The sequence below is a fragment of the Lycorma delicatula genome, chromosome 6, assembly GCF_047948215.1.
Source record: "Lycorma delicatula isolate Av1 chromosome 6, ASM4794821v1, whole genome shotgun sequence".
Taxonomy (NCBI): Eukaryota; Metazoa; Arthropoda; class Insecta; order Hemiptera; family Fulgoridae; genus Lycorma; species Lycorma delicatula.
The window spans coordinates 142,378,065-142,387,029 of NC_134460.1; the positions used below are offsets into that span (position 1 = coordinate 142,378,065).

Genomic DNA, 8,965 nt, shown 5'->3' on the forward strand with positions numbered 1-8,965 from the left:
TTAATAAATTCTGTTATGTCTATAACACAGATTCTAAAATTTATGTTTTAAAAAAAATGTCATGCAATATTTCCGTATAAATAGCTTGCCTGTGAAAAAAAAGAAAAATATCATTAAATACAGTTTAAATAGGAAATTATCTTTAATAAAATTTATTTTTTACATTAATATTATCATTAATTTCCAATAAACTCTCTCTTTTTCTGTTTAGCCTCTGGAACCACCGTAAGGTATTACTTCAGCTGATATGTATGAATGTAAATGAGGTTTACAGTCTCAGGTCGACCATACCTGAGATGTGTGTTCCAATAAACTAATAGAAAAACTTTTATAAATCAGTTAAAAGGTTTTTCCGCAATTTATTGAACTTACATAAAAAAAATCTGCAGTTATAGTGAAGAATGTTAATAATTAAGCAGAGAAAACTTGATGAATTTATAAATACAATTCATTTATTCGTTGTTTCTAATTCAATAATAAAATAATATTAAAAGATGCTGACAACAAAGTTGTTATACTCGTACTTTCCTGTCATTGGTTATTTATTCTTATAAAGTGGAAAAATAATTATACATGAAAAAAGTTACCTAATTTTTTTTTGGAGGTGAGAGGGTAACTTATGATGATGGTTTATGGTAAAACTTATAGAAATTGCATTGGTAACATTTAAAGGTAAAAATTTAAACATTACATGTAAAAACAAACTAGAAAAAGTTTTAAAAATTTTTAAAATGGGTATTTTTTTATTTTTTCTGCTTCCACCAGCAAAATCACCTTCCAAGAAAATGTTTTCTATGTTATTATGTTAAATGGAAGAAACTAAAAAAAATTTCACTAAAAAATGTACAAACAATATTTAGTACCTAAGATTCCTGTGTTTTTTTTTTTTTTTTTGGGGGGTGGAGGGAATTTTATTATAATATTATTACTAAAATTTTATTATATAAACAATTTAATATTAAAAATTAAAATAAAACAAAAAAATTTTGAAAAATCCGATAAATTTGATAAGTATTTGATAAATTTTGAAAGAATTTAAATATTTTTAAACTTTGATTGAACCTTCACCAATATTTTCCCTCCAATTTTTTTTTTTTTATTTCTAGTCACTTGCACTACTATTATGCCTAAGATCACATGCCAAAAACAAAATTTTAGTAAAAAATATACAATAAATAAAGAGAAAGCTTATTTCAATTTTTGGAAAGGGGGAATTTTGGTGCAATTTTTTTTTAAATAGAAAGATAACCGTGCACGCATTTACTGAGCTTAATATAAAGTAAGGTTATATTTGCAAAATTTGAGAAAATTGACTACCCAAAGACCCTCCAACTGCTGGAAGTCGACTTCAAAATTTTATCAACAAACTACCCCATATAAACGAGTCTGTACAAAATTCATCGAAATTGATTTATCCAGATTTAAAAGTTATTTAGCTTCAAACACGCCAACTTACTTACATACAGACGTACGAACTTTACCCCCTTTTTCATTTTTTTTTGGAAATCTGGGTCATGAAACGTCGAGAAATGAAGAAACAGTCCCATACCCCATTTTTTGACTGATTACCATACTTTCCTCTTTGAGGCATAGCTTTAGAGCTATTGTGCCAGGGCAGTAAAAGAAGACCACGTAATAGTAACAAAGCGAATTTTTTCTAAACAATAAAAATAGTTTCAAAAGTATAAAATAAAAAATTTCCTAGAGACTAAAAATTAATATTATTACCATCCTTTAAATTTCGACTGTAATTTCGAAGTTTAAAGAATAAAATTTATTCTTCTTTACTCTTTTTTAGGGAATAATTTTTTTTATTATATTTTAATTACCTCTTTTATTATATTTTACAACATTTTCATTTAAATTTAGATAGATCCACAAAAACGCTGCTCTTATTGAAAAAACGCCTGTAAAAAATGTAAAGGTAAGAAATCATTCAATTAATAAAAGGTAAACAAAAAAGTGAAGAGAAATAAAATAACTGTTAACGACCTGACTAGAATGTAGAAATATGTTTTTTTATCTTCAATTTTGGCTTAAAAATATCTTTAAGACCAAAATGACATCACAATACATAATATTCTGTAATAATCCAAAATTAATATGATGGCAAAAAAGGGAGAAAAATATTTTCAAACAACCTGTACAAAGTATTTTTCGTTAAAAAAGTTTTTCTATAAAGAAACGAGAAAAAAATGTGCAGTGATGAACTCCACAACAAAATTTTAAAAATCGAAAAACTTTAGATGAAGAATAAAGCTTAAACATTCATTTAAAGAATAATATACGAGGTATAAAAAATGCATTGATTAAATTAAAAATCCATCTTCTTTTTATTAACAATTTTTTTTAAAATAATGGTTATAATATATTTATTAAATAAATCTCATTTAGGAAATAGAACATAAAAATAATAATCTCGACAGATTCAAGAGATCGCAAAAGTCTAACGATAAAACAATTCATAACAGTATTAAACAATAGATAGAGATTAACAAAATAAGTAAAATAATAAGTTCATTGAGATATACAGAAGGGAGCTAGGCTCCTCATTAAAGCGTAGCAAAAATATTCATTTCATATCTGATACCGAACCAGTAATTTGTTTATGTATACCAATCTGTTTTGTCTTTTTCTTTCATTAAAATAATTAAAAATCTTCTTTCTCAGTCTGTTATTCTTCATTCGTAGAATTTTATCTTTCTTTTCCTCCTTTTTCCATGACCTACAAGCTCTACTGCAAGGGCTACCCAATCACTCTTGTTCTAGAAGCCCCTTCTTCTAAACTCGGCCTCCTTGCTCTTTAGAACCGTCGTAGCGTACAAGACTACCACTATAAGTTATTAAATTCCCCGGATATGTCCAGAAAAATCCCTAATACATACTTCCATGAACTAGAGGAAGCTATATCCATCACCTTCAGTATGCCATTCTCAGTGCTCTTGCCCGGTCGGAAACTATACTGTTTGTCCGTTATCAAATGATCATTAATACGCAAATATAGGACCTTCTCAAAAACCTAACCAATCACAGGCAAGAGCGTTAGTGGACGGTAAGAAGAACTGGCAGTAGGATCTTTGTCGCTACCTTTGAACAACAATACCAAGTCTCCACGCTTCTCACACGTCGGAAAATGACCAGCGAAGAACAACCGGTTGTAAGTTGTAGTTAGAGGACCCAAAAGTACTGGAAGCGCTTGGAGGAGGAACTCTACCATAATAAAATTATATACGGCTGCCTTGTGCCGTGCGATACTGCAGATCACCTGACGCACCTCCGCCTCAGTGATCTCAGAGGTCGGTCTCGAAAACCGCGACTTCCCGTCTGACACGCCGGTGGTATGAAACCACATCCACTATTGTGTCAACCGGAATTAAATCATTCAACAAAATATCAAGGACACGGTCCTTGTCAATTACCATACCTTCGTAGATCGATAAAACTGACAATATTACATCTTTCCTGCGCTTATGCCCAAGTACCCTATACAAAACACCCTAAGGATCTCTGTTTTTTTTTCCTGAACGAAGGAACGCCAGGAATTATGCTTCGAGAATATGATACTATAAAAGTACCTATCCCTCCTTCTACGGTAATCCGCAGTCAGGGCCGCACGCCAATCGGGGTCACCCTCTCGTTGCGCAGCCCTGCTGAGTCGATTCAAAGACTGCTTCATTGCTGTCTTTACGAGACCACCTACAAAATATACGTTCCCGGCCAGTGCCTCTAGGAATGGCGGCTTCAGCCGCCGTCACTGCCACAGAAGTGAAATTTTTTGCCAGGACATCTAATGGCAGGCCGTCAAGGTCTCGAGAAAAAACATCCAGTCCGGACTCCAACAAAGAGGAGAATTTCGGCCAGTTCACCTTCCTATACAGAAAGAGCCCCTGGTAAACAGGAAAGTGTTCCTCATGGCCTTCGCGCAGCTCATTCGCTATCTCAAAAAGTATCAACCGATGGTCGCTAGAGCAGTCGTCAACCACAGATCAGTTAAGATTCCTGCCAGGAGTGTTTGTATTAATGTTAATGTCAATATTTGTGCCTAAAAGGGCTCTTCGGCCGTAAATCATACCGACGTAAGTAGCAAAGTGGTCTGCAACATTAAAAAGCTCAAAATTATGCTGCGCGACGAAACTTTCAGTTAAGTCACCGCCATGATCAGGGATCCCACTTTGCCAGAAAAGCGACTTCGTATTAGCATCGACACCAATAAGGATTGGACCATTACCTACAATACGAAGGATCCTATCCTAACCAAACCTAACCATCTAAGGAGTTAAAGTAAGTACAGCTCAACGGCCCTTATGTAGCAGCCACATTCCTTACTAACAACTGGGTGCTCATGATTTCTATGCAATCTTTTACATTTAGCACAGGCGGGAGCCTAGGACATATGTGAACAATCGTCACGCTTGTAGTCTTACTCACCACAATGCGCACAAACAAAGGCAAACTTACAAAATTTTGCCCTGTGGCCGTATCTGCAGCACTTAAAACATCTTTGGACATCCACATACTATTTTACTCGACAGGACCCAAAATCAATAAACAGTCTGCCCGCGGACGTAAATTATTGAAAGAGACCAGAACCCACCTCAACAACTCCGTGATATTTCCAGATATCACGCCTGCCTGTTTTAAAGACCCCTACAGTTCCGCCGGAAGGCGACTTCATCCAAATCAGTATTTTGCTTCCAAATGAGGGACTAGTCATCCTCATCGGTAAGGCTACGGTCTATGTCATAGATTATAATGCGGAGCCTACGCATTCTCTTTAGGACTAGCTTTACGTTCAATTGCTTAACCGCAATGGAATCTCTAATTGCCTGAATGGTTTATTTATCGTCCGCTACTACAACTAACTCCTTATTGATCTTTTCAATATTTCAAATTTTAAGACCTTTCCGGTCACCTCGAAGGGCAACCTGCATGTCCTTCTTCAACTGACTGCTGGACACAGTCGAGCCCCCCCCCCCCCCCCCTACTAACAAACACAACCTCAGGTTTCTTAAAGGACTGGCTGATTTCACGTCTGCCCCTGACCACCTCAGAATACCTACTCGGTTGCATCGGAGCCGGGGCCGGTATCTGAACTACAAGGTCTTGAGGCAAGATTTTCGAAACCCTCCACGAGAGCTGTGAAAGATGTTCGGAAAAATTCTAGACGAGGCAATAATCTCCCCTTAGTAGCTGTACTGGTACTCTTGGGGTTTGCTAAATAGGAAAACAAGCCGTCTAGTTCTGCCAAAATATCATGAGCTAATGGGCCAGAGCTCCCAGGTCTGCCTCCTGCTTGTGAAAACTCTTCAACGATTGGGTTTACACCTTCCTGGGTGGTCACCTCCACATCTATTCTCAAACTCATTGTCTGAACCAGGATTTGAGGAGATCTAAGGAAAAAGCTCCGGCCCCCTCCTCCGGCCAGGCCTTTTGCCTACCTCTCTAAATTCGGTCATGGTCCAAGATTCCCTGACCGAACAGCATACTAACAGAAATCCTCACTGTATTCCTTCTATCCAAAAAACTGTTGGGCACTAGCGTGACGACTACCCGCAGCGAGTCAGAGGCAGCTGGATACCTTCTGTATTCTGTCACTGTTTGCACCTCTTCACCGCTACTGGATCATATGTGTTAAATCAAAGAAATACACACAGTTACCGATTACGGCCCTCACTCTAAAAGAGCGCGAGCAGGAATAAGGGTAAAGACCCCTTAACTAGTAACAGGGATTTACGACCAGGAGTCGTTGCAACTGTTTCCGCTGCGATGAGGCGGGTGCTCGAACAAAACGTACCCTTAAACACTGAGTCCCCGTGAAACGGAGATGAATCGTCTAAACAATAAAGGCGCAAAACCGTTGTAACAGTTCTCAAACAGCAAGATTGTGAAACTGAGAAGGTACACACTCGATCACCAGCTCAAAAATAGTACTGAAAAAAACTTTATACAACGCAAATACTCTGTTCGTGAAAAGAGTCCAGAGTATTATGATTTACCTCACCATGGACTCTAGTATACCAAGCTTCCAGATCATTAATTTGGCTTCTCGTCCAAGCCGACACCATACAAGCTCTCCATCTGTCCCGCCATTTGTGTAGGGTATTCGCCCTCGCCTCCGACTTGGTCGTTGTAAATATAAGGTCGCCCCACGATTTGGAGTTCAACGGGGGAACCGAAGCGAGGACGCAAGCTACGTCATATGAGACCAGGACGAATATATATATATATATATATATAAAGAGAGAGAGAGCCCTGAAATCATTCTGATATTTAAAGTATTTTCAAGCAAAACGTCAAGAAAGTTATTGGAAAACAAATTTAGCTCAAGCTTTATGTTAAATACATTATCTTTCTGCAATCCTTTACATGTTTTTACCAAGACGCAAATTTCTAGTTTTTGCCTTTATTGGAATGGATTTTTATTTTCCCGTCTAGATAGCGCTATAGCACTATTAGGGAAAATATTGTAATCGGTCCAATTTGGATGTATGCGGCTTTCGCCGGATCTTGACTTTTGACACCTACGGAACCCAAAAAACGGGATATAAATTTTCCGAATTGTAATGTCCGTACGTACGTATGTTTTGTAATCACCTTATATCTCCAGAATATTGGACCCGATTTTGACCAAACATGGTTAGATTACTTCTATACATGGGGCATTGATGCCATTTAATTTTCTACATAAAAAGTCAAGGGGGTGAGGCTGTAGAGCAAGGTCATTCACAGTATCTCGAGATTTCACCTAATTAAGGTCATATTTTTGTTAGGCACATTTGTTAACAATTAAAAAATTATATCTGTAAAAATCATTTTTCAAAATCGCACCCCCACCCCAAAATATGCTTTGTAGTCGTCTGCTATGTTGTGACGTCACAGGTGAGCGGTAGAATTAAATAATGTATAATATTTAAAATGTAAAAAGGTAACTCGGTCTGGCTGGGTCTCGAACTCGATCACCCGGCTTACTCAGTACTTTTTTTTTTGTCTTCAGTCATTTGATTGGTTTAATGCAGCTCTCCAAAATTCCCTATCTAATGCTAGTCGTTTCATTTCAGTAACCCTCTACATCCTACATCCCTAACAATTTGTTTTACATATTCCAAACGTGGCCTGCCTACACAATTTTTTCCTTCTACCTGTCCTTCCAATATTAAAGCGACTATTCCAGGATGCCTTAGTATGTGGCCTATAAGTCTGTCTCTTCTTTTAACTATATTTTTCCAAATGCTTCTTTCTTCATCTATTTGCCGCAATACCTCTTCGTTTGTCACTTTATCCACCCATCTGATTTTTAACATTCTCCTATAGCACCGCATTTCAAAAGCTTCTAATCTTTTCTTCTCAGATACTCCGATCGTCCAAGTTTCACTTCCATATAAAGCGACACTCCAAACATATACTTTCAAAAATCTTTTCCTGACATTTAAATTAATTTTTGATGTAAACAAATTATATTTCTTACTGAAGGCTCGCTTCGCTTGTGCTATTCGGCATTTTATATCGCTCCTGCTTCGTCCATCTTTAGTAATTCTACTTCCCAAATAACAAAATTCTTCTACCTCCATAATCTTTTCTCCTCCTATTTTCACATTCAGTGGTCCATCTTTGTTATTTCTACTACATTTCATTACTTTTGTTTTGTTCTTGGTGTATTTTGTTTTACTCAGTACCTGGTGCGTTAAGTCTCGTGGCTGCACAAGCTGCCGATCGATCGTACAAGCGAAATTTCTTCTATGTAAGTTGTGAAATTAGATTAATTTATTTAGTGCCGACCGTCGCCGCTAGTACCGCCATACCCGCACGAATTAAATACGGTGTGCGTGCGCGCTCTAGTTAGAATCATTGAATTAAATAAACGAAAAAACCATTATAATTAAATAAAATTATAAATATTTTAAATTAAGCTGTGTGTGTAACCCGTGCATCAGAAACAACCCATATGTGTAGGATTTTCCCGGAGCACGGCTTTAGCCGCACGAAGAGAAAGTCCTATATTTTATATAAAAAATATTTTCATAAATGAAACGGAAAAAATAATTAAAAATAAAGAAATAACATTAAAAAATATTTTTTGAGCCAGTTTTTTTTGGACTACCGATAAGTGGTTTTAAATTGACATCATCTTCAAAAACTTGAATTTTAAAGAAAATGATAAATGATAATTTTTTGATTTAATGTACATTTATATATTATTTATATTTGTTTTATTTTTAAATTTTAGTGGTTTTTTTTTAACTTTTTTTTTAGTTAATTTTATTGTTATAATTGTTATTCACAAACTTTTTAAGTTCACAATTTTTTTTCTCGGTTGTACAAAATACTGAAATATACTAATTTTTTTAACTTTATATTTTTATTTTTATATCGACTAATTCCCATTTTTATAAACGGGAATTTTTATTGAGAATTTTCATGAAAAATACATCCTTAAATGAAAATTTAGAAAATTTTTTTACGATTCAAAAAAATACTTACGACTAATATTAAATTAACATTACAATAATAATGTATTTTTCTCTGTGTAAATGTGTTTGTTTGGTGTTTAAATTAAATCGTGTATAAACACGATTTTAGTTAAAATTCTTTAATGCAGCTCACCTTATTAAACAGCTGTTGATGATCTCTTGTATAAAGCAAACATTGACTGACGATTTCATATACTGATGTTACTTGGTAACCTCGTGGGAAAAAACGTGGTAACAATGGGATGTAAATTAAAGTAGCATTAATAATAGTAATGATATTGAAAATCTAATATTCAGAACATACTGTCAAGCAAAAATTAATTTGCATACAAGCCACTACACCTCTACTTATTTATACTTAGGGAATATTACAAAGCCTTGCACATTAAATTGAATACATTGCACAAAAAACCTACCAGCTTTGGAGATTTGATAGAAATTCTGTATAATGTACCATTCGAGATTTCAGAGGAAAACGTAGCTGTAACACACCATTT

The 8,965-nt window shown here is 35.3% G+C and overlaps 1 protein-coding gene across 1 annotated transcript in view; it reads right to left on the minus strand.

Moving 5' to 3' along the window:
* LOC142327007 (uncharacterized) overlaps positions 1-8,632 on the minus strand; it is a 157,423-nt gene extending 148,791 nt beyond the window's left edge. Inside the window, exon 1 of the mRNA XM_075369756.1 lies at positions 8,602-8,632. The gene's annotated coding sequence lies outside the window, so the exon portion shown is untranslated. The remainder of the gene's footprint in view (positions 1-8,601) is intronic.
* Between the last annotated feature and the right edge of the window lie 333 nt (positions 8,633-8,965).